The sequence below is a fragment of the Rhinolophus ferrumequinum genome, chromosome 28 (genome assembly GCF_004115265.2).
Source record: "Rhinolophus ferrumequinum isolate MPI-CBG mRhiFer1 chromosome 28, mRhiFer1_v1.p, whole genome shotgun sequence".
In the NCBI taxonomy this organism is placed as follows: Eukaryota; Metazoa; Chordata; class Mammalia; order Chiroptera; family Rhinolophidae; genus Rhinolophus; species Rhinolophus ferrumequinum.
Genome location: NC_046311.1, coordinates 7,042,499 through 7,068,435, shown reverse-complemented (window position 1 = coordinate 7,068,435; position 25,937 = coordinate 7,042,499). Strand labels below are relative to the sequence as shown.

The window sequence follows — 25,937 nt, the reverse complement described above, 5'->3', positions numbered from 1 at the left end:
GTTTCATCACTGCCAGCTCTGCAGCCCCACGAGCCAGCTTCTAATGACTCTCAGTGCGGCAGGAAAGCCAGCCAGCCCTGGCTGTCACCACCCCTGCCTCCCCCAGGGAAGGAGGCAACCATTCCTACTCCTGGAGAGACACACATGATGACAACTAAAAAGACAGTCTGCCTACTGGATCCGGAGCTTCCTTCCTGGAGGATGTGGAAGCCCGTGTTGGTTCTACAGGGCTGTCAGGTCTGGTGGGCTCAGCGAACGGGCCAATGAGGAAATGAAAGATGTCAGGGGCTTGCTGACGGCCGCCCCCATGATCCCTGATTCCACTGCATAGTTCTCTGTCTGGAACAAACCACCCCCCACCCCCCACTGGTGCTCTGCTGGCTGGAGTCAGCACGTAGATAAAGGTGCTCCCCTCAAAATACACCAAAGGCCTCTAGAGAGTAAACCCCACAAACTGACTCCTCACAGCTGAAATTACCAGGTGTATTAACCCGGCATCACACCTTCCCCACCCTCTGAGGTCAGGTCCCTCCGTTCCTCCTGATCTGAGCTCCACACGGACACCACACCGTCCACCTGTGACTGCCCGAAAGCCATCCTGCTCAATCCTCTCCCGAGAACACAGCTCACTCTGTGCTCTACCCAAGACCAGGGATTGCATCTGGGATTCCCGGAACCCCAGGCGTTTGTGAAGGTAGTGATATTTACAAAGTTTTCAAACCATTATGGCTTATACGTCTCTTCATATCTAACTGTGCAACCTCCCCCAACCAAAAAAAAAAAAATTGAGAGTGTGTGTTGGGGAAGCAGGGGAGTGTTGAGGGCATAAAAAACTGGCCATGGGAGGAAGCTACAACTGTGGAGGTTCTCTCAGCCTCCTGCAAGGTAGAGGCTCAGAGCACTTCCTCCTACGAGTCTGTTTCTTAAGGACACACAGTGGGTTTCGGAGCAAGCCAGGTGATAATCCAGCCTGCACGAACTGCGGGCGGTGTAAACATTAACAAAACAATCACCGCAAACCCAGTTTTGTGTGAAACTAGAGACATCCCACCCCTCTGACTGCGCAGAGGTGAGAATTAAATGAGATGAAGTCGATGAAGCACCGGAGGGGGCCCAAGCACACAGTAGGAGCTTAGTGAATGCTGGTTTCCTTCCACCATTACCTCTTCCCTGGCTGATGAAAGAAGACGCAGTGTGGCGTAGCGGTTTCGATTTTCGTATCTGACAAGAGTCTTACACGCTCTCTGTCAATCAACAGCCACACGGCTGTGGGTGACTCACCCCCACTGAGCCTGAGTTTTCTCATCCATGAAAGAAAATGTTCCTTGCAGGGCTGTTGTGAGGATTACATAGTGTGGCTTGAAGCATATGCTCAACAGAAGGTAGCTCTTACTGATGATTTTCGTGGTTTTTTTTCCCTCCTACCATGTGAGAAGTACCACACCCCACGCGTGGGAGAATCTGAGATGGTGTGGGAAGAGAAAAAAATGATCATGCTATGTCACCCCCAAGGGGGGCGAAAATCACTTCTTGGAGGGAACAAAACTTGGCTATGCAAGAAGGGGAGGGTTCTTACATATCACAGTGGTTTGTGGCTCCTCAAAGAACCATGGTCCATAAGCAGACATATGGTGTAAAATGTCCTGGTAAGGAGGGTAGGGTCAGCATTTGTGGGGGCGGGGAATGTCTAAAAAGTCTCCTTGGGAGGTAGTAATGAAAAAAAAGGGGGATTGAGAAACACCACAATATAGAGACTAGAAACATCTGAGAAGGAAAGAGCTAACTGAAGATGGAAGACATCACATCTGGATTAGCTGGAGCAACGGCTGTGGAAGAGGTAGTAAAAATGGGAGGCGTTCAATCCCACCTACAAATGATTCTTGGTGTGGAACAGTTCTTGCTGCCGCTGTTGTTTGAATTAGGTTTGTCTGTTTTAAAGGAAGAAGAAAATGAGAGCTAACACGTACTGAACATTTATGTGCTAGAAACTATGCCTGGCATAGTATATATATATATTACTCCAACATGATCACGAAAAGTAGGTTTCAGCTTAACAGACGAGAAAAACCGAGGACCTCTGAAGTTAAGCAAAACACTTCAGTCAGAAGCCCATGTTCTTTCTAAGTGGCCTTCCTCCCAAATTGCCCTGGACAGTACCTGCTTATGCCTTGTGTACTAGAGGACCCTCTTATTAAAGAGCACCCCCTTTTACTCTCATAAGTGCCCTGGTTTGGATACCAAGCTAATTAATCATGTTTTGTGGAAGCTACATTGTTGCTCTGTCCATCCCTCCAGGTATTTCCACAGGAAGGGTCTAGAATCAGAGCAAGCCTGAATGGATTCTTGCAGCAACATCCTCATCAGAGGAAGCAATTTCCTGGAGGAAAATGAGAGATGAAAAGAAAGTGGCAAAGAGGTAGGAGGGGACCGGTTCCATGTTAAGAAATGCCTCACTTCTGGGACCATCCTGCAAAAAGCCCTGGTGCACACGTGGACCTTTTGGAGCTCCGAGAAATGCAGAACCACAAGTGTGATCACCACGGAAGCGTGCTACACCAGTTCCAGATTCTGGTGGACTGCATACCTGGGAGGCCCACCTGTAGAGGCGACTGAGAAGAACCAGGAGAAGCTCCCCACCCCAACCCCACCCACCTCCCCAACCCCACCCACCTCCCCAACCCCACCCACCTCCCCAACCCCACCCACCTCCCCAACCCCACCCACCTCCCCAACCCCACCCACCTCCCCAACCCCACCCACCTCCCCAACCCCACCCACCTCCCCAACCCCACCCACCTCCCCAACCCCACCCACCTCCCCAACCCCACCCACCTCCCCAACCCACCCACCACCCACCTCCCCAACCCCACCACCTCCCAACCCCACCCACCTCCCCAACCCCACTCAACCCACCCACCTCCCCAACCCCACCCACCTCCCCAACCCCACCCACCTCCCCACCCCCACCCACCTCCCCAACCCCCCCCACCCATGCCCCGCCCCAGCCAGGGTCTGGTTGCCATGGTGCCAAGCCTTACCCAAGGACCCTGAGCCTGGAACTGGAAACCGGAGGGTTTGGAGTTGCAGGCTCCGGACAGCAGCCAGCAAGCACTCGCCTCTTGGGCAACAGATGAAAGCCCTCCCTCCTGCCCCCTGGCCAGAGGTCGTCGGCTGCAGACCCCCCGCAGGTCTCCGCAAATTGCTGGTTCAAGCAGGAAGTCCTGGCTGCTGGAGACATTCTATTTGTGTCTGCGTCTGAATAATTTAACACTCCCTCCAAAATAGACCATCGTTAGAAAATTTCAGTTTCTTTGCATTTGAGCAGACAGCCTCAAAAAAAAAGAAGAAAAGAAGAAAAGGGAATAAAAAGCCCCCACATATATTGCCTGAGTGTAGTGGAACAGGAAGAGGGTGGTGGTTCAATGGTACCGTTTTTTATGCTAGAGCCATAGTCCCCTGCTCAGTGGTGCACTTGACCCAACAGAAAATGCTGCCCTTCCACATCTAACCAGCACTAAAACCAAGTGGACGCGGCAGGCACAGGACGTAGTAGAAAATACCGAGCTCTTACATATTCACAGGTGTCTATTTCCAACTCCCCCACTGATTCTGTGTCACCGCGCGCAAGTCACTTCACTTGTATGACCCTCAGTTTCTCCACCTGCAAAATGGGAATAACAATGTGGCCCCTCTCACGGGGTTCTGACAGGAGTAAATGAGGTAATGGGGTAACGCACCTTTCCCAAGCTCTGGCACACATCAGATGCCCAACAGTCTTTCGTCTCCCACCCCTTACTATGCACCTTAAGCAGAATGGTGCTAGTTCCCGTGAGGCACCACAGCCACCACCATTTCCGGCCCTGCCTAAACCTGCTTACTTTATTCCCATAGCTGCGGCTGTCAAACGCTCCTGGTCAAAAACAACAAAATAAACAACATATATGTATATGCACACACAAAATACACATAGATGTGCACACACACGTACTCGTCACTTCAACCTCCAACACAGAGGTTCCAATGAACTGAGCCCCATTTCTGCCTGTCAGTGTTTGCACAAGGTAGGGGTGGCTCCCTACCGCCTACTTTTATTCCCCACGAGGGCTGTTCCAGACCTTTTCCGTGAATCCCACCCCACTTGCAAAACTGTTCCTCTTCCTGCACTCACCCCCAGTTCACTGAATACCGGAACATTCTCTCATCCTGTCCCCATCTTCGTCTGCCACACTCTCCTCCTGTCTGTCTTTGCAGCATCACCACCCATCTCCAAGGCTAATCCCCTGGGCTCAGCCCCACCCTTCCCATTTCCCCCCCAGACTTGACTCCATCCACCAACCCCGCCCTTTGCGTCTTTCAGCTTTTTCTCCTCTCACCCATCCTTTTTCCACCCTGTAAAAATGCTCAAATCGTGCACCATCTGAAACCATCTCTTGCGACTCTCTTACGTGCTCAGGCTGCATGTTCTTTTCACTACCAGTCACCTGAAAGAATGTCTGGATTCACTGGCCCACGGCCCCCATCTCACACATACTCATTTCTTCGCTCCTGGCACTGAGGTTGTGATTCTCACGGCCATGCTGGCAGCACGCCCTCGAGTCTCATTCCTTATGTCTTAATGACCATTCAGGCACCTCTTGCGGGTGGGTCCCCATCCTCCTGGACGCCACTCTTGGTTAGATCTCGCCTGCTTTGGGGTCCATGACACCCTGTCTGTCCTGGCTCTCGCTTCCTTCCTTCCTGGATGCTGCTTCTCTCTCTTGTTCCCTCTTTCTTTACCCCCACCTGCATTTTAAAGAGGAATGTTCTCTATGGTTCTATGCACGGTACTTTTCTCTTCTGCCTCTGCTGACTCCCTGGATAACAACGGCCACTTCTGCATCACCACACAACCAGACCCGGACCTTGCCTTTGAATTTGCAAGAACCCCATGAGGGAGCATGCCCACGCCGATGTCCACCAGCCCCAGAAACGCCCAACGTGAAAGTCAGCATTCGTCCAACACTCCTCCCTCCTCCCTCCCAGTTGCCCTAATCTACGAACCTCAGCCCCACTTCCCATGCTGGCCTTGTCCTCCCCCGGGTCGTCGTCAGCCCCTCCTTTCCCTCCCTCCCTCCACTGGGGAGAACCACCTCCTGGGAATGGCTGGTAATAGGCGCTCCCGTTGCCACGCCTGGCAAGTACCAGTCGGTGAGCTAAGAAGTCCACGGGTGTCATCCCGCTGGACTCTCCCACAACCCTACCGTGTGTACGATTGCTGCCCCCATTTTACAGATGACAAAGCAGAGGCCGAGGAAAATCATTCTCGTGTCACACAATTAGTAACTGGCAGGGCTAAGATGCCAACCAGAGAATAGGCCCATATATGTATATATATATATATATATACACACACACACACACACACACACACACACACACACACATCCTTCAAACAACCCTACTGGTGGCTCCCCACCGCCTACCAGTTTCCCCAGCATGGTCCCCAAACCTCCCAGGCAGCCATCAGCTGTGCCAGACCCATCACACTGGACCCTCCACGTGTCACTCCCACTTGGGTTCTGTCCACTTGTGCAGCCACTTCTGTGCACTCAGGCAACGTTCCACTTCTGGGCTTTCCCTAAACTTAGCAAACTCTCGCTGGCTTTGCCATCTCACTTGGCTCAGCCCCTGTGCTCCCTCCTCCCCTAATCCCAACTCCGGACAATCAATTTCTCCTTTCTTGGCACCACCAGCACTTTATCCATACCTTTGCCATCACCTTTATCTCATCCTCCCTCCTGTGATGGTCGTTTGTATCCTGCAGTCCCCCCGTATCGGCAGGTTTGCTTCCTGAAGTGTCAGTTACCTGAATTCAGTCAACCTCAGCGCCACAACATTAGAAGGAAAATCCCCAAAAGAAACAATTTGTAAGTTTTAAATCACACGCTGTTCTGAGCAGCGTGAACGGCCCAGGATGTGACGCATCCCTTTGTCCAGCATCTCCACGCTGTGGACGCTCCCTGTCCCTTACTCATCTTGGTTGTCAGATTGACTATCACGGTATCACAGGGCTTGTGTTCAAATCCCCCTATTTTACTTAATCATGGCCCCAAAGCCATTCACATAACCTTTGTTACAGTATATTGTTAGAATTGTGCTATTTTATTATTAGTGATTGTCATTAATCTCTGACTGTGCCTAATTTATAACCTTTATCACAGGTGTGTATGTATAGGAAAAAATATAGTATACATAGGGTTCGGTTCTCTCCGTGGTTTCAGGCATCCTCTGGGGGTCTTGCATAGTCCCCCTACAAACAAGGGGGGGGCTCCTGTATTTATTTTGGTCTATCTTAAGGGCAAATACCCTCAACATACTCATTTCTGCACGTCATGTATCTCCCCTAAGGCATGTGAAACATCTGTGGAACAAGTTGCTCCCAGGGATCTCACGTATTCACGGCCACTGGGATTATTTCACGCCTGTTTGAAAAGCAGCAGGACGAGACACTTGCACATAACTAAAAGAGAGATCTCCCATTCGATCGGGTGGTGGGGAGGTGGGGGTTCCAGACCCTGGGTCACGACCCGGTCTACGCACTCGTTCTGACTCCGCGCAGAAAACTCACCATTCACAAGCTGCAACGTTCATTTTCAAGAAAAGAACAGAAGAGCTTTCCCATTCTGACCCCTCCTCCCGCTCTCCCGTCCCACCTTCTGGGAGAACGGCTTCTGGGGATGACTCACTGGTGGGACAGGATGAAAACAGATCCGAAAATCTCTGCTAGATACAGAGCAGGGCTGGTGAGGGGCTTTGTCCCCAGAGGCTGGAGGCCGTCTCTGCCCAATTTCAGGTTTGACTGGAGCCCTTGGGATGAAGCGGGGGAAGAGAAGAGCATTCGCAGGTATACGCTGCTTTTTCTCCCCATGGAATAGGATTCACTACTTGGGGAACGCTGTTCTCTGCAGAGCACCAAATGTCATATTCACTACCTCCTGCCAAGCTCCTAACAGTTCCACATAGTACATGTCATTTTAAGGCTCATAATGAGAAAAAGAAAAGCTCAAAGAATGACTCTGGAATCTGCTAAGCTCGGCAGAGTTAACATAATAATGCTGCTGAACCCCTGGGACTATTTCTCCACCCCAACAGGCAGGGCTCCCCCTAGGAAAGCATCATGCCCGAGCCCAGCAGAACACTTAGAGCAAATGCCCTGCTGCTCCTTCCTCACAGACAGCTCAGCTCCCTACCCACCCAAACTCCCTTCTGGGACCCATTCCGTGCCTCTGATACCTCTGGAGTATTTCATTTCTTTCTCATCCAAGAGGCTATTTGTTGCACAGGAAGAACTTCTTTTTTCCCCCGGAATCAGGACAGGACAGACAATCAGCTTACGAAACACCTGCGGAGTCTTTCTACCAGAGGAGGCGAGAAGAGCGCTGGACAGTGCTGTGGGCGTGTGGCTTTGGAGAAGAGAATCAGTCCCCCGCAGCCTCAGACAAAAAGCGTATTCCGGGTCAGCCACACAAAGGGTGCGGTGGAGCCGTTTCCAGCCCGGCCTCCGCTCATTAGTTAGAACATCCCTGAAATGCTTAAACTCAACTCCCTCGCTCCTCGCCCTGTCTCATCCACACTTTTCTCTAAAGATAAAGCTGAGCACCCAGGGGAAGGAAAAGTAGAAAACATCTGAGGAGCACCTGCCACAGGCCCCGGTCAGAGCTGGAAGCCTGACATTCGTTCAGTTCTCACAAGGACCCTTCAGGGTACATACGGTTGTTATCCCATTGTACAGAAGGAGGAACTGAGGAAAGCTCAGAGAGGTTAAGCAACTTGCCCAACATCACACAGCTAGTGATTGACGGATCTAGCATTAGAGTCCCAGTCTTTCTACCCCAAAATCCATGCTATGTGTCCTACAGGACAAAGGACCAGACTGAACCACTTAGCTATAAACTCCTTGAGAATAAGAGCCAAGCCTTAAACATCTCTAGATTATCCAGAGCACTCACCAAAGGCCCTCCATGAGCGATAAAAGAATGAATGACTGAATAATTTAATGAAATAAGAGATTTTCCTACTTCCTTCCTGAGGTGATTTGTAACCTGACGTGTTGATTAAGTTTTATGATAAAGCCAAATGCAGAGTGACACCACTAACCAAGGAATGTTAGCTTTTGCAGCAGACAGAGCAACCCTAGCTCACCATGTGAAGCTCTAAACCTTCTTTGATCTATGCCTTCTTTCTACATGCCCACCACCAGGCGGGGAAAAAGTGTATTCCTTCTTCTGGTTGTCCACATATTTTTCTTAATGGAACTAAGTCTCAGTGTGCCTGTCTATGCAATGGATTGGAAAGGAAGCACGGTGTCATGGAAATGTCAGAGCTGCTGGAATCCCAGAAAATTACTCAGCCTTTGTGACCCATGAGAGTTTCACATGAGGTAATAATACCCCCCTCCTTGCCTCACCAGGGAGGGAAGATCAACTTCAAAAATGTAGCCAACGTTAAGTGTGGGTATAACTAAGGTAGCCTGCGGACCATCATCCAGAAGTTTTCCTAAAGGGCTACGCCTGACCTCAGTAAGGAAAATTGTGGTAGGCTGAATAATAGCCTCCCAAAGACACCCATGTCCTAATCCCTGGGACCTGTGGTGTTTTTATTGTTGTTGTTGTTGTTGTTGTTTTGTGTGTGTGGTTTTTTTACATGGAAAAAGGAACTTGCAGATGTGATTAAGGATCTCGAAATGGGGAGACTATCCTGAGTTGTTTGAGTGGATTCACTGGAATCCCCAAAATCCTCATTACTAAAAGAAGGCGGCAGGAGGGTCGGAGCCAGAGAGAAATTTGAAAATGCTAAGCTGCTGGTTAGGGGCTACAAGTTTAGGAATGCAGGTGGCCTCGAGAAGCTGGAAGAGGCAAGGGAACAGACTCTCCTCTCGGGCCTCCAGAAGGAACACAGCCCTGCTGACACCTTGACTTTCGCTCAGCGAGACCCATTCCAGCTTCCGATCGCCAGAACTATAAGATAATAAATGTGCATTGTCTCAAGCCACTAAGTTTGTGGTAATTTGTTACAGCAGCAGTAGGAAACAAACACAATATCCCAGCCCAAGGTCTGGCTCTCACCCTAAATCAGGTCTCATCAGCCCTATCCCATAAATCAGTCTCCATCACCCACGCGTTCCAGACTGGGCTCTCAACCAGAAGGCCAACCTGGCTTATGTGCAAGGAGGAGTCTACAGGTAAGACAGAATCCTCACCTTGGCATGACCAGCACCTCCTCTCCCATCAGGCAGACCAACCTGGGAGGCCCATCCCTCCTTGGAAGGATGCTAAGGAACATGGACCTGGAGCAAGGAGAGGCAGATGAGTCACCCCGCTCCCGGGCTCCAGCTTGGAGCCCGCTGCACTCGTGCCCACAGTAGGCCCCGCCTTGCCATGGGAAAACCCTCCTACTTGAGTCTCTTGGCTGGAACGCCCTCTTTCGGGGGCAGTGTTTGGAAGGCACTGCCAACATCATCTACTGAGAAGCTCCTTTCTCTATGCACACTCGGCTGACCAGCACCTTTTCAGAGGGTTAGATGTATCCTTTCTTTAGGATTATGACTATTAAATAAGTAATATTTCTAAAGCACTTAGAACGCAGGCTTAGCCAAAAGTAAGCACTCAATAAATGTCATTTATTACCATTATTATCGTTACCATTATTATTCAAATATTCAATCCAGTTCAGTGGGTTGGGGGGCACTTTTCTCGCTTCAAGGTGAGTTTATTTTCACACTCTGCTCTTTATTCCCTGGTGTTAAATTTCCCAGTTTTCAAGGGAAAGTCTCACCCCTCGTACTGGTTGCACAACGGTGAGTATACAAAGGTCACCTGGGATCATTGTTGGATGATCTGGACGATCCTTTTCAATAAATCAGAAAATGTATCTGAACCTGCGAGTACAGGGCCCGGCACAGAACAGAAACTCAACAAGTGTTTATAGCCTCACCCATTCACTCTCCGTTATGGGCTGACTTGCGTCCCCTCCGAATTCCTATGTTGAAGTCCGAACCCCAAGTGCCTCACGATGTGACTCTATTTTGAGATCAAGCCTTTAAAGAGGTGAATAGGTGAAAACAAGGCCGTTAGGGTGAGCCCTGACCCTATCTGACTGGTGTCCTTATAAAACGAGGAGCCGAGGACACACAAAGAGGCAGCAAGGATAAGTGCAATCGGAGGGACAGGACCCCATGACACATGAAGAGGTGTCAACAGGGTGGCCGTCTGCAAGCCAAGGAGAGAGGCTCTGGAGGAAACCAACCTGCTGACACCTTGATCTTGGACTCCCAGCCTCCAGACCTGTGAGGACATAAATGTCTGCTGCTGAAGCCACCCAGGCTGTGATATTTTGTTACAGCCGCCCTAGCAAACTCATACACACCCCTTTCAAGAACACACACAGCTTTTTTTGCATCTCTGCACAACAGAAAGCTTAAAAGATGTCCCCAACCCCTGTGGGTCCGTCCACCTCTGCTTTGGGAGGTAAGGATGCACGTTTTCCCACCAGGACTCAGCTGCTGAGCCCAGCACTCAGCAGAGGGTTTCTCACTTCCTGAGGAAGCAGGTACATTAGCTTCACAGTCCCCCCAAGTGTCCAGCATGGAGACTCATGCATCAGAGCCTGCAGAGGAAACACTACTGGCGCCACGGATACAAAAAAAAAAAACACCAAACTGTAAAATCGCAAATGACAGATTCGTGACTTCCCTGAGGGAATAAATAGAGAGAACAGATGGGCCCTGAGGCTGGAAGGTTTCATTTAAACCTTAATAAATAATAATTTGATAACATAATGAATACGGTAAGGAAAGAATAGCAAACCCATACCAGCAAGCCAAAACACAGTTTGCCCGCCCTGGTGTTAACCCTGCACCATAAGGAGGGGCACAAGGTCACGTGGACAAACGATTTCCCAAGGGATTGGAAGCCTCCTTCCTCAACTGGAAAAGCTAAACACCTTGCAATGGGTGTAGAGCAACACAATGCACCCCATTTTCCCTGTGCACCTCTTCAGGACACCTCTCTGGGCACCAGTCCTCTACACGGGCCCAGGTGATTTCCAGGTAAAGGGGTCCCTTGCAGACATGCAGGGCACACAGAGCAAGGGTGCGCAGAGCTTAGGACGGTCTCCCCTGGAGATTGTTTACCCAGCAAATCCAGCCCGTTCCCAATCGCTCTGACCTTGCTCATCTCTGGAGGCCGTCAGTGAAGACATGCCCAGTAGAGGGAACAGAGCACTGGACGAGGAGTCCGAAGGCCTGGATCACACCACGCACCAACTATGAGACCTCGGATGAGTGACTGAGCTTCTCTGCCAAGTGGGAATCATACTGCCTTGCAGGAACTTGTTGTGAAGAGCAAACAGGGTCTGCTCTTTAGAAAACGGCAGGTGAAGAGTGCATTCGACCACTGCAAATCTCCCCTTGTGTGTGTGTGTGAAATAGCACAACATGCACAGGGACCCATGAGTGTCGACTGCATGGATCCTGACTTTCTAGGTTATTCCTGGATAAACGAATGCAGGCTCTCTGGTTTTATGGGCCACCCACACAGTCTCTTCCCCAAGCTCTTACGTAAATAGATTGCCTTGGACAATACAGGACTAAGAACAGACAAGAGGTTGGAGAAGACGAGCCCCAGATGCAAACTATCTTAACTGGAACGTCTGGTTTTGTGAAATGACTCAGAGAGACAAAACAAGCAAGTAGAAGCCGCAGACAGGATGGAAAAGGAGCCAGAAGTGGCGGCATCAGCTCTTTAGCAAGTGTGCTGGCAGCGAGCAATCAGGGGACCGGAGTCCAAATGGCTCACAAGGCATAAGGATGGAGCGGAGTCACCCCAGCTGAAGAAAGCTGAGCCATTATGACGATTCAGACAGGGGAATCGACCCCATGCACCCCCACTTTCCCAGTTGGGTCCCCAGGAAGAATGCCTAAGGCCCTAACTGTGAACATCATGACTTAAGCCTTGAGAGGGAGGGAGGGCACCTTTGATTATATCTCCTCTGAATCTGGCTCTACGCTTGTCTTACCTGCGTGCACAACACCCCCGGCTTTAAGGACATATGTCAGTGAAATATGTCTCTAGGACCGGACATCGGAAGCACTTGCCAAATGGGAACTGTATAGCACATACCAGGGATACAGCTTTTGTGGTCAGACTCCTGGAGTCCATGGACAGGCTTTACTTTTAAAACTATGGTTAATTTAAAAAGATACTTTCCTGAAGTGGATGCAGAAGGGAAGGGTGTGGCAGAGGGGAACTGAACCCCAATTGGGATGAGGACCCACATGGTGCAAGAGAGCTGATATTTTGATCTTATTTGCTTCCATTTTTAAGCCAACTCCTCTCTCTTCCCTTCCAGCTACCGTGGTAGGTGCCCTGTGTGGTTTGCCCAGCTGCTGAGTCCATCTTCAGAAAAAAAAGACAGTAAAATTATGAAAAAAATATAACAGACGTGGAAGACAAAGAAATGAGATTCTACGCAAGGATTGTGGGTGACTCTAGAAAGCAAATAAGAACAGAAACAGAAATAACAATGGAAGGTTTACGCTGTCACTGGGTCTCAACTTTTGGATCACCGGACAGTTTCCTTAAAAAATTCAATTTCCCAGTCCATTCCCTAGAGTTTCTGGTTTAAATATTCACCAATTTTCCCAATAAATTTGGGTAGTTTCAAATTCCCTTGCAAATGCAAGGCTTAGAGTAAGCCACACGTTCTGTATTACCTTAGTTTACAACAACCAGGAGCAGGAGTGGGATTTGTCACTTCCTAATAAATTCAGGGAGGTCAGCAAGCGGCCCGGACTTCAGCATGAGAACAAATGAACTGCTCATCGTGGCTTTCAACTCCCATCCTTAGGCACAGCTTACCTTCCTTCTTTCCTCATCCACTTCAGCCATTTAGTCTCTCCCTGGAAGCTAAGGCATTGTCAAATTAGGAAAAGACTGATCTTTGAAAAGATAGCTTTCACCATTGGGAAGAAAGAGCTTATTCCCCCCAGAAACGCCAACTCTTTGCTCCTTGCCACGATATGATATGCTCCATGCCAGCGTTTCATGTATGGATTTTTGGACCCCGCCTTCCTTTCAAAAGTGGAGCCACTTGGTCGGGCATCCTGCAGAGGTTTCCATCTGCTGCCGGCCAGACAGAAGCTGGGGATTAGGAGTAAAAGCCAGGAGCCCCAAGCGGATCAGCCCGTGTGCCCACACCCCCAGGCCCGGCTTCCTGCAGAGAGCTCACCAGCCAGGGCAGAACACTAGTCAGGCGCCAAACAGAGCTCAGGAAGGAGCTGTAAGAGGAGCCTGTGGAGGAAGGAAGTAGATGCATAGTGTTTGTCAACCTGGTAAGGAGTGAAGCCTAACAACTGTGATGACGATGATGATGAAGGTAGCACTCCCCAGAACTGCTCTGGTTCAGACTGGCCCCTCTGAAGCTGGTGGCTCCTGTGTATGCTGTTTTGGGGTGCCCAGTGGTGAGCCAGACATGACAATCAAAGGAGCAGTCTCACACACGTTTGTGTCCTTCCACAATGCCAGCCTTTATTAGAATAAAGCCACGGATCTAGTCCTATGGACTCGGATTCCCACGGGCATTAACCAAGGCTCCGGCCAGACGATCGTCTCCAGTAGTCGAGGGAGAGCGGTTTCACACGAGAGGGTCACGCAGGTTTGCAAGCGACAGGGTTAGGCCAGGTGAACAGTCCGAGGCAAGAAGGATGAGAGAGTCCGGGGATCAGCGAGAGCCCCTTCGGAGCTGGGTTGCGTAGCGTCGGGCGTCAGGCTGGGCTGGTGAGACGGTCAGGAGGCGAGGCTTCAAGTGCTCTTTCTGGAATGAGTGCAGCCGTGGTCATCCGCTGTCAGTTGAGGCCTGAGCGAGGAGCCATCAGACAGCTCTGATTTTATGCTGAGAGTGGGTGCGGTACCCCCATCTGCCGTTCGGAAGAGCCATCCACAGGGTCACACTCCACCCTGGGCCTGGGGTTATCCAGTGCGGGCGTTAACTGCGTATGCCTTTCACGGCGTGCCTGTCACTTCGTGACTGACGGAGCTGTCAGAGTTACGAGAGTCCCTTTTGTGCCCACAATCAAATCTCTCTATGGGCCCCGTTCCTTCTCAGTGGTCCACCTTAGCGCTGAGCGGCCTCTGAGAGAACAAACCCGGAGCCCAGTTCAGATCTACCAGCTGTCCGGGCAGCAGGCCACTTCTTCAGGGAGATGCCTTCCTGTGTTTGGGCAGCCCTGGGGCTTCTGCTTCTTCCCTACGCTCTATGTTTCCTGTGTGGAGCCGTCTGGACCTTCCTAAACCCTCAGTGAGTAGAACAGAAAAACGTGCTTTGCGTCCCTTAGTACTGTACCACCATCCGTCTTTTCCTGAGGGTATCCGCTACTCCATTAAGCCCTCCTGCTTGCCAAAATTTCCAGACCAGAAGTCGGCACCAGGCTCTATGTCTTCATTTGCCCCAAAGTCCAGGGGACATGTCAAGCCCTCCTAAGAGCTCCCATGCATAGTCCACTCCACTAATACCACAGGGGAGTGGAGTGTCGGCTGGCTTGCAGGTCAGCAAACACTCAGCCAGGCTACAAGCTACCACACCGCCCCCTCCTTTCAAGCATTCCCAGGTCTACCCAAGGGAGTCTCTCAGAGTCCCTTCACTTGACTTTGTGGGGAGCACGTACTTCCTACAGACCAAGATGCCAAAGATTCTGCGTTTCCTTTCTGTCTCTACACTGACATAGACCTGGGGGCTTAGAGCTGAGGGCTCCAAGGACAGCTCGGCTACCTCTTAAAAACCCACGAGGGACCCCTGTTATTTGTGGCTCACTTTAAAAAGCAGAGTGCCTGAGCCTTTGTATTTTCAGATTTGTACTATGAACGCCCATTTGGGGACAATAGAAAAGTCCCACTTGACATCCTGTTACACATAGTTACCTTGCTTTGGAGGATCAAATTATTAACTCCAATTCTTCTCCCTTGTGTAATATTATAATCCACATTCTTAGTCATGTAAACTTGCAGTGTTTTCCATGGTGAGAGGAATATATACTTTCCCATCTCATTGACATTGGGCGTGGCCATGTGAGTGACTTTGGGCAATGATATTAGCAAGCTTGATGTGCACAGAGGTTTTAAATGTGCTTGTACAGTTTGGCATCCTCGTACCAAAAGTATCTGACACTCATCATTTGCCACGAGACGAACATATCCTTAGTAGCTGCTAGTAGCATCCTATTTAGCTGGATGAGAGACAGGTGGAGCAAACCTGAACCTGACCTGCAGCATGAAGGAGAATCTCTCCAGCTGACTGTCAAACTCATGAGTAAGATATGTAACGTGTGTTGTGGGAGCCACTGAGATGCCTGGGGCCGTTTGTTACGCAGCATCATTAGTATGCAGTAATAGCTGACTCATCCATTCGCTACAGGCCAAACATTTTGTGGAACACGGTATTATCTCACTTAATTTATTTCTCTGAACAACTGTAGGGATAGAGCACTACTACTCTTATCCTTGTTTTACAAATACGGAAACTGAGGCCCAGAGCATTTAAGCACAATTAGTAAGTGAAGTAGATAAGCCTCCAACCCAATAACCTGACTCCAGAGCCTCCACCATGCAGCATAAAACAGAAGGAGAGAAAGGTATATATAACTCTGTTCTTCTAAGTCTATACTCTGACGTTGACCTTGGGCTCAAAGTCACATGGTTGCTTATGAGTTTCCTAACAGCATAAGTCTCACCAGATCCCAAGGGCTGCGGCCGTTTTTCTAGCTCTGTCAGTGTGTGCAAAGAGAATGAGACAGGCCGCCCTTCCGGAATACATGACCTTCCCCTGAACTTCGAGGAGGGGAAGTCCCACAGGGAATTCTACCCAAGGAACAAGCTTGCCTTGGTGAAGCGCAGCCATCCAACGTTCGGCACAGCACTGCACCGCACACAGCTTTCTCTGCCTGTTCTTACGCTAAGCAAATAAATATCGCTGGATTTTTCTCTTGAACAGTATATTATTATTACACAATTGCCAGCTGCTGGGATGATACACGTAACCTGTAAATAGCAAAGCAATATGCTGTCCGGTGTGCAAACACCACCACGCAAAACAACGCAGTCTCGGGTGCCAGTTCTCATTCACAGCCTGCAAACAGAAGCAGTACAAATCCAGGCCACCCACTCTCTCCCGGTTTGGGGAGAACAGAGTAGCAGGCTCTTTGGTCCTGAGATGGATTTCCAGTCTTCAACTTCCCAAAATGTTCTGTGCACAGGGAGAATGCACAGTCACGTTCTTTGGCAGAATAACGTGTCAACGTGATTCATTCAGTGACACACTTTTTCTTTAACCAAAGTTGGTGCCCCTGATGGGCCGCAATGGGGCTGACCGATCTGTAAGTTATACACAAGCTAGCGATTCTGAGAACAAACATCATGTCTCCTTTACTTACCACTAACCCCAGTGCCTAGCTCAGAGGGCAGTCAATAAGTACTTGTTAAATAAAAACATGTAAAAAGGATTTAAAGGGGAGTGGGGAATCGACCTTTGAATTTTGAATATTTTCACTCCTAAAATGCAAGATTAGGGCAAGTAAGGACAGGATTATGAAAATGAGAACCCCTTAGGGAAGGGAATATGGAAACATAGCCAGAACCTAAGTCTTTGACACTCACCAACAAAGCGAATGCTTCATGATCTTTGTTTCAGCACGAGAAGCTCAGTGTGTGCGGTGGACATTTGTGGGCTTTGCCCGTCCAGCAACCATGCCCCCTTCTTTGGCTAACAAGTCCTCCATCTTCCTTTGAGGAACTCCCCTTCCCTCAGTCCACGTGGGACTCATAGTTGGGGTGTCTCGGGTGTGGGCACGTGACCCTAACTGAGCCAGGCAGATTCTCTCATCTCAGAAGGTGAATGTTAAGCTGAGCACACAAATCCAGAAAGTGGTTGAAGGACTCAGTCCCTTTGGGGGTGTTTCTAAATAGCCCATCTGTTAGCACAGGAGCAGGCAGGACTTTTCACAGACAGACTGGAGTCGTCCTCAGAAGACAATACAGAACTGACACCAGCCCTCCAGCACTCCCACTGACCCACTGTTTTTGTTCTTTCAGCCAAACTCCTTTCCCTGAACCCTGCATTGGAGAACTCCAATCTGCTAACAGGGGTTCTAATGGGCCCCAGGAAATAAGTCACCTCCCCCTTGGGGCCTCAGTCTCTCCCTCCACAGTATTAAGGGGCTGGGCTTCAATAACCACAAAGGAGCTCCGTGTGTTGGATCCATAGAAATTGAGCCCTGCTCTGGGTGGTGAACACACAGTGTAATTTATGGATGATGTGATACAGAATTGCACACCTGAAATCTATGTAATTTTACTAACAATTGTCACCCCAATAAATTAAAAAAAAAAAAAAGTTATAAAGTAAAAAAAAAAAAAAGAAAAGAAATTGAGCCCTGGAAGGGCTGGGTCTTGGCAACACAAAGCTGGCATTGTCAGAGCCCGTGTGGCTTCGAGTTTAAAGCACTTAATCCCCCAGCTGGACAACTCGGACAAAGAGGATTAACCCTCAGACGAGAGCCATCGTCCAAATATAGAGCAACCCAAGCACAACATTAGAAATGGGAAGCACCCGCACCTCCTCCGGCAAGCTCTTGCTCTCTGACCCTTTGGGTGAGCAGATGCCGGCACCCCAAGGTCAAGGGGTTAGACCCTCTCCATGTTCTTCCACCACCTTTCTCAGTTTCCCAATCCAGAGTTATAGCATTTCTCCTTTGAAATATGCAGGTTTGTTTAAGAAACTCCGAGGCTGGTACATAGCCAACCACGGAGCACCTACTGTGTGCCAGAGTGTGTGTTAGACATCAGAGCTACGGTGGTAGAGAAGAAGACATGGTCCCAAGTTCTCAGGGAGTATTCCGTCCAGGGAGGAGGCACCTACAGAGTGCCACGTACCCTGCCAACAAGCACTAAACACCCATGATCTCCTCAGTAAATGCCCCTCAAGAACTCCAGAATGATCTTATTATGACCATTTTACAGATGTGGAAACTAACGCCACTGTGCAAACAGGAGGCCACCAATCCTGCGACGTGAGGGCTGGAGCCCAGCATAGCTTCTCTGCCGGCAACTGGCCACCAGCACCAAAAGGAGAAAACAAAGCAAGTCACCATCATAGGGAGTGAGAGGAGACCTTGGCTCAGCATCCCACCCTGTCCCCATGCTGCCTGTGACCATTTCTAACGCACCTCGTCATCATGCTACTTGAGCTTATTTTTCCTACCTTTAATTTTTAATCGACTGCTTCTACATGGCTTTTCTATAGCTTCCCTTTACGTAAAGCTTTCTTCTGATGCTTTAATTATAAAGTGTTTGCTTTTACTCCATGGACCATGTCTGGGATGCATTCATCCGTCATCGTTGGTGAAGGAATAGAACTGAGTCCCATGCACCTTCCACGGCCAAGGTCGGACCCTCCTGACATTGCTCTGACCTCTCCAGCCCCATTCCCTGGCCCAGCACTCTGCCCAGAGCAGGCCACCCCACAAGGCCATGTCCTCTCCCCAGAGCTGCCTGCATGCCAGCTGGGCTCCATTCCTCGGTGCCATCTGCTGCACCCCAGATCAGGCGAGAGGCCACCGTCAGATTCCGTGCGTGGCAGGAGAGCAGGGGACGCAGACTAGCAAAGGGCAGCCTTCAGAGCATGTGGTCTTGGGGAGTCGACAGGGGAAACCCCACAGGATGTTTCAGAGCAAGCTGCTGAGGAGACTAACCAGGCTCTCACCTGCCAGTGAAAATTAGCCGTGGATTTCTAAGCATAAGAAAGAAGACCCAGGCCCCATTTTCCAGTTCCCGCTTAATCTCTCCCCTCAGATGACCTCAGGTTGCTGCGGCCCTGATTTGGGCTCTGGTCCTCTCTCTATCATTAACTTCCTGTAGGACCTTCACCAAGTTCCTTCTCTAGACTCAGCTCCCTCCTCTGCTTAGTAAGGAATTTAGATTCCTGCTTTGTAAGGTCCCTTCAGCTCTGGAACACTAAGACCCTATAGTTCTTGCCTTGAACTTATTCTGGAACTGAAAAAAACTTATTCTGGAACTGAAAAAGAAACCTGCCCATGAAATATTGATTAAAACAAAACCTGCACACTCAGGAGTAAAGATGGATGGTGCATTTATACAGGGATATGTTCTGTTCCTTCTCCTTGGCAATATTCATTTGCAGGTTTCTGTCATGGAAGACCTTGAAAACTCACTGTCCCTGCTTAGGTGAGTTTTAGGAGGCTAGAGCTCCTGCCAACGTAAGTGTTATCTGGGGCTGATACAGGAAGCAGCTCCCAGCTTGAACAGCCCGACCTCCAGACCCAGACATCTGTGACTCAGTGGTCTGGCAAAATGACCTGCCCTTGCATCTATGCAGAGCTGGACGTGAAAGAAAGGAGGTCGTGCGTCCACTTCTCCAAGGCTACTTTTGTCTGTGATTTGTTTTCTCGGAGCCTCAGATTTCCCATCTATAAAATGGAAATGAGAGAAAGGATACAACCTATACGATCTAGCTCCTACAAGAAGTTCAGCTCAACCCTGCTGCTGAGGGATGACAGTCACCAGTTAGGGAGAATTTTCAATTGTCTTTTGGGACCAGAAAGTTAATGCTACTCTCTCCGCTGCCACTCATGACAGAAGCAAGCTCTAATTACTGAAGGGAACAGGAAGTGGGTCGAGTAGGCGTTTCTATAGGAAACAGGAAGTCGTGCTGCTAAGGCCACAGACTTCTGAGTGGTGAGCTGAAGGAGGGGATCCGTGGTGTGGGTCTTTATTGCTAGAGCAGGAGACACTGTTGGGTGAGACGTAATCAATGGGGAGGTCAGCAGGGAGCTTTGGCTTTGCTGCTGATGTATCAGAGAGCATGGTCCTGGATCTAGAGGAGAGCAGAATGGCAGCACAGGCATGGAGGTGGGAGGCACGGAAACCATTAGCTGCCGGGTACCTAGTAGGTGCTGATGACTTAGCTCATCTCTGTCACGTACACTCTCATTTCTTGCCCAGGCCAGTGAGGAATAACTAGAAAGAGGCTTGGGCAGTAGAGCAACCACAACAGTATTTCCTCATTCAGGTGTCTAATAAATACCTCTTGTGTACCCACTGTGTGCCTGGAACAGGGAGAACAGTAGACTCTTGCAGGAGAACACACAATGGGACAGACTGACTCAGAAATTTCCACATGGAATTCCGACGGACTATGGGACATGGCAGAGCTGAACTAGTGGGGTGAGCTGACGGCAGAGAATAGAAGGTTGGTTTTCCTCTGAGGCGCCTCGGGCATCTCCAGCCCACGAGGCTGTTTATCATCCACTTGTCTGATGTTAGACGTCATGGATCCCATGAAAATCATCTTCTCAATAGCACTGGGGACATTAAATGGCAAGTGCTAAATTCTCTCTTCACACAGAATTTTTAAGTCCCTCAGCAGGTATGGTGATGCCTTAGTTGACATTTAGACATTTGGAACATATTTCCAAGGCCAGGAGCATAAAGGGAACTGAAGAATACTTGAGTATTATTACTACCACCAGCACCACCAGCACCACCAGCACCACCATCATCATTTTACAACTGAGGAAACCAAGGCTCAGAGAAATTAAACAACTTGCTCATGTTCACCCAGCTAGAAAGGAACGAAGCTTGAGTACAAACCCAGTCCTGTCTGAGAACAAGCCCACTACTCCATCCCATGCCCCACGTGGTCAGGCCGGCCTAGTACCCACACGTGAAAATGGAAGCCAGTGTGCTAATTCTTTCTCACACTTCCTTCTGGGCTTCAATTCATTTTCTCCTCCCCCACCCCTTGCGCGCGCGCGCGCGCACACACACACACACACACACACACACACACACACAGTGCAAACCTTTGCAATTGCAGTAACTGATTTTTCTTTTTTCACTCCCCCAGTGTCACTGCAAACGTAACTCACACTCACCATATTCAGCCACACCATGGGGACAAAATGACCAGCACCCTGAGCCAGATTGAAGTCATTCCAGCCCTCCCCTTTTCCTCTAGGGCTACTGCCTACTTCTCTCCTTTTATAAACAGGAACACATTATGCAGGATGCTGTAGATACGGGATTTTTTTCGGGCAAGCTGGTGACACTCTTTCACTTGGCATAAAATCGATTTAAATAAATTTCTCCCTTTTTCAAGATCCTTCCCTGCTCCTGCTCCGTCTTAAATGAAGAGCAGTACAATAATAACCCAAGAACATCACACCCCTGAATTTTAGCCACCTCTCTCTGGAGGATTTTGCCTCCTTTTTGAAAGTATGAGCTATTTTTTGGGTTTCCACTTGTTTCTCTTTCTTACTTGTCATCACACATTCACATTGCTTTCTATAAGATGTAGGCTATTGGAGCTTCACACGTAAAGTCTGTTTTTAGAGAGCTAGATCCACAATAAGGCTCCCAGGAGACCTGGGAAAGAAAGAGATTAACCTCAGGGAGTTACAGGTCAAGATCCACCAAAGCACAGACTTACAGTCACCTCCAGTGAATAAATGGTTCCATTCATTCATTCATTCAACAAATATTCACTGAGTACATACTACGTGCCAGGCAATACTCTGGGTGCTGGTGACACAGCAGTAACTTGGCCCATTGAAAGGACAAATAACATGTTAATGATGTACTAGTGTATATCTCCTTCGTGATTTCTTGCTTCAACACTAGACTCATATATACAACTATCTACTTAACATATCCCATTGGATGGCCCACCAAACCCCATACAATGCCTTCTCCACCTCAGTAAAGGGAAACTCTTTCCTGTGGCTCAGGTCTAATTATGTGGCATCATCCTTGACTCCTTTCTTTCTTTCATACCCTAAATCTAAGCCATCAGTAGGTCCTATCTGCTCTATCACAAAATGTATCCCGAATTTGGCCACTTCTCACCATCTCTGCCACTAGCCATCCTGGTCCAAACCACCATCATTGTTCACCCGGATCATGGCTGTCGCCTGACTGAGCTTCCTGCATTCATCCTGGACCCTCTAGAGTCTATTCTAAGGTCTAAAGCTCAAGTGATCACCATAAAACATAAATCAGATAATGACACCCTGGGCTCAAAATTCTCCAATGGCTTCCTAGCTCACTTAGACTAAAAGCCAAAGTCCATACGAGTCTCTACAAGACTCTGTATTACCTAGATGCCTGCTGTTTGTCTGAGCTCATCTTCTACCATGCTCTCCCTCCCTTGGTTCCTTCTACATGAGTCTCTTTGGTGTTCCCAGAACCGGCCAGTACTCTGTTGCTTAAGGCCCTTGGCACTTGTTTCCCCTGCCTGGAAGGATCTTTCCCCAGATAACCATTCTATAAAATGCCCATCCCCTACTCTACCCTACCTCCCTACCCCCACTCAACCAGGCATTCCCCGTCCTCCTTTTCCTGCATGATGTCCTTTCATCACCTGATAGTACACATTTGCTTCTTTACTTACATATTATTTGTCCCCTCCAACTACAATGAATACTTCATGACAATGGATCACTTTGTTTTTACTGTTGGATCCCCTGGCACACAGAGAACACTCAATAAATATTTAGTGAATGAATCACTATCTAAACATATATATGTCGAAAGTAGGTCAGCCATGGAAACACAGAAAACAAAAAGAAAAGAAAAAGAGCACGTTGCAGGCTTTGCCCATTCAAGCAGAGTCCAGGAAAAAAGGAGGCTTAGTCAAGGGGACTTGAAATACGTCCCTATGGTAGACTGATTGCAAAACTACCCCCACTTCTTCCCCTCCCGGGATCCCCTCTTTGTAACGTGGCTCCTCCCTCCCTGGCTCTGGGCTGGCCTTGTGACTGACTCTTGTCAACAGGCAAGGATGGAGTGCCAGTGTGCCAGTTGCAAGCTTAGGCCTCCAGGGACCATGCAAGGGTCCGCTCTCCTGTAGGCTCCTGTCCTTCATGTGAACACGCTGGACTCGTCTGTCATCCCACCTGAGGTCATCCTAAAGCAGCCAGCCCTCCGCCTCACCATCAGCAGACCAAATCCACGTGAGCGAGCCCCACTGACGTCAACCAAGCACAGCCCCGGTCTGCAGAACCGCCCAGGCAACCCACAGTCATGAGACAAAAATAAAGGGCTACTGTCTTAATCCGCGAAGTTTTGGGGCTGGTTTGTTTGATAGTCCCACCGGCCAGACTGGCCCTAATGCGCATGATTGGTCCTTCTAGGGGAGCCATCGAAGCTGCTTTGTTCTGAGTATGTGCTCATCAAGGAAAGCGGCTCCTTGGGATTTAGCTCCCATGTGGGGGGCGGGGGACGGGGGAGGAGTGCGGTTCTACAGGAAGAAGACACACTAGCCATGCCACACAGTGTCTCTGCCATTGCAAATCAATAGACTGGCACACCGGTGAGCGAGGTCCCTAGGGTGTGGCCCAGAGAGACAGATCCGGTTTCTCTGGCAGCAAGAATGAAAGCCAGACCTCGGATCAGGGAAATTCACAGAGGTAAATGGCGCCTTCTGAGGTGACTCAGGGGACACGCGGCCAGCCACCCTGACCCTGACCCGGTCTCACCACATCCTAGTTCACAGAAACTTTGACAAAGTTCTCTGGCACCCAGCCCTGTTTCTGTCCATGAAACGCACACTAGTAGCCTTACTGCACCAAGGTGACGGGGTCTGTCCTGTGGAACGGGGCTCTCAAGTCCCAAAATCAGGTTCTCCAGAGGAACAAAGTCTCAAAGGGACACAGGAGCAAACTGATCTTCATATAGAATTCCAGGATGAAAGCTTCGAATAAATTCATTGCACGGTATTATGTAAATGCATCCCACGGTACACCAAAGGTCTGTACATTTCCAGGGGATTCCAACACCTTTCCATAACCATAGAAACTATTATTGTTCTCAAAGAAAAAAAAAAGAAGAAGAACTAGCAAGGACAATACCTGCAGGGCTATTTGATAAAGGCGACCCTTTCTTTCATTGCAGGGGAAAGGAAACAAACATATTACGAAGGCTCAAAAGAAACATAAATACAGTTCTTGATCTGGATGAAAGATATCTGAACAGTGTTTTCTGCACAGTCTCCTTGATTCTTGCCCTTCCCATCGCCTTGTAAAGACGATGCCTCTGCTCGCTACATTCGTTTATGCTGATTGACCACAGGAAGCTATGTCTACCAACCAAGCTTCTACACGCACAGGGTAGGATTTCAGCCAATTCCTCAGACAAGAGTTCAAGACGTAAGTCTTAGTGACAAATGCAAATCATAAGAGAAAATGCCCCTGTGACATGGCTGTGTTACCCCTCTGCTTTTCCTACTTTGGGTCCCCTCAGTCACTCCCACAGCCTCCTTGGGCTCCTCTCTCCGGTTTTCCTATGAACATAGCTCTGTCCTGCTTTTGGGTTTTTATAGGTGCTGTTACTCTGCCCAGAATGCTCTCCCTCAGACATAGGCCTGGCTCGCTCCCTCACTTTCCCAGGGATCTGGCCAAATGTCACTTATCAGCAAAGCTGTCTCTGACCAAGCTGCATAAAAAAATAATCCTTTCCCTGCCCTCTGGCAGCAATCCCCATTCCTTTTACCGTATAATTTATTGTTCTTCATTGTAAGGCATCACTGGCTGATACACTATCTAGTTATTTATTTGTCCATTAACACACACACACACACACACACACACACACAGAGGCACATGTTAAGCCCTTTGAGGGGTTTTATTTAGTACGTTTCCATATGACTCACCCATAGAGCAATACCGAACGCGTAGTAGGTACTCAATGAATGACCTGCCATTTATTTCTTGAGCACCAACTTGTGCCACGTAATGTATATACGACAAGCATTTCACAGTGAAGAGACATTGTTAAGCACCTACTATGTCAATATTATAACTCTGTTGTTATCTCTCCTTGTGACAGATCAGGAAACCGAAGCTGAAGGAAAGGCTAAGTAACTTGCCCAAGACACTCACCTCGGTCCGTTTGAACATGAAAGCCCACGTTCCTTACCATGCGCCAGTCTGCTTTTCAAGTACCTTAGTGATGGTGTAGGTGATAAAAAATGCATGTCATATACATCTCTGGCAAATACGCAGAACACCAAAGCTCCTCGTTTTATCATTTTTCATCACCCACCACAGCTTTTGTCCAGGAAGAAACACCCATGAACCTGGATGTTCGTCTCCCAGAAAAGACTGGAAGTAACAGTTTCAGCTTTCCTTTATTCCTCCCATTGAGAGACAATCAACGTCAGAGCTTTCCTTTTGAACTGGGCTGGGACAAGGAAACGACAGGTCAGGGACCGAAGGGGGAAGAAAGCAGAAGTTCAACTGCTCTGAGAATCCCTCAGAATCTTCCAGAATCCCTGCTTTGGGGAAGTATTGCTTCAAAACCTTCCTGGACTGGAACTTAGGAGAACAATCCATTAAAAAAAAAAATAGCCTGACCTGCATTGGACGCATTCCTCTTCTGGTGTCAGCCTGTGCCTGTGTCTGCTGGGGTCTGGTCACGTACTACCAGCGCCAGCCCTTGTGTGACCTGTAAAGCTCTCCCCACCCAATGGTGGTGATGTTGATGGGGTGGGAGAAGGATATGGGTCACTCGCAGACCAAGGGACCAAGAGAGGGACCCAGTCCCTACTGAAATCAGTGCCACGCCTCAGGTATGAGGGCTTCATTTTAAAAATAATCCCTGCCACAATTCACTCCTCCTCCATCTCTGTTCCCACCACGGTTTTTTCACACCTGCATTACTGAACTTATCACACTTCATTATTACAGGTGTTTCTCCCACACCAGGTGTGAGCTGCCGGGGAGCCTGGTCTGTGTTTTTGTCATCTCTGCAACCCCAAGGATTAATCCGGCCTCTGACACATACTAGGTGCCCAGGGTGGATTTGCTGACTCAAGAAAGATGCAGAATGAGCCTG

General features: G+C 49.1%; 1 protein-coding gene across 6 annotated transcripts in view; it reads right to left on the bottom strand.

Moving 5' to 3' along the window:
- SV2B (synaptic vesicle glycoprotein 2B) overlaps positions 1–25,937 on the bottom strand; it is a 102,212-nt gene that overhangs the window by 71,585 nt on the left and 4,690 nt on the right. The window contains exon 1 of one of the 6 annotated variants that reach the window (XM_033100091.1): positions 25,457–25,512. The exons of 4 other annotated variants lie outside the window; for them this stretch is intronic. The gene's annotated coding sequence lies outside the window, so the exon portion shown is untranslated. Of the gene's footprint in view, positions 1–24,982; positions 25,227–25,456; positions 25,513–25,937 lie in introns of those variants that run through there. One more of the 6 variants, XM_033100089.1, reaches the window with a different exon arrangement.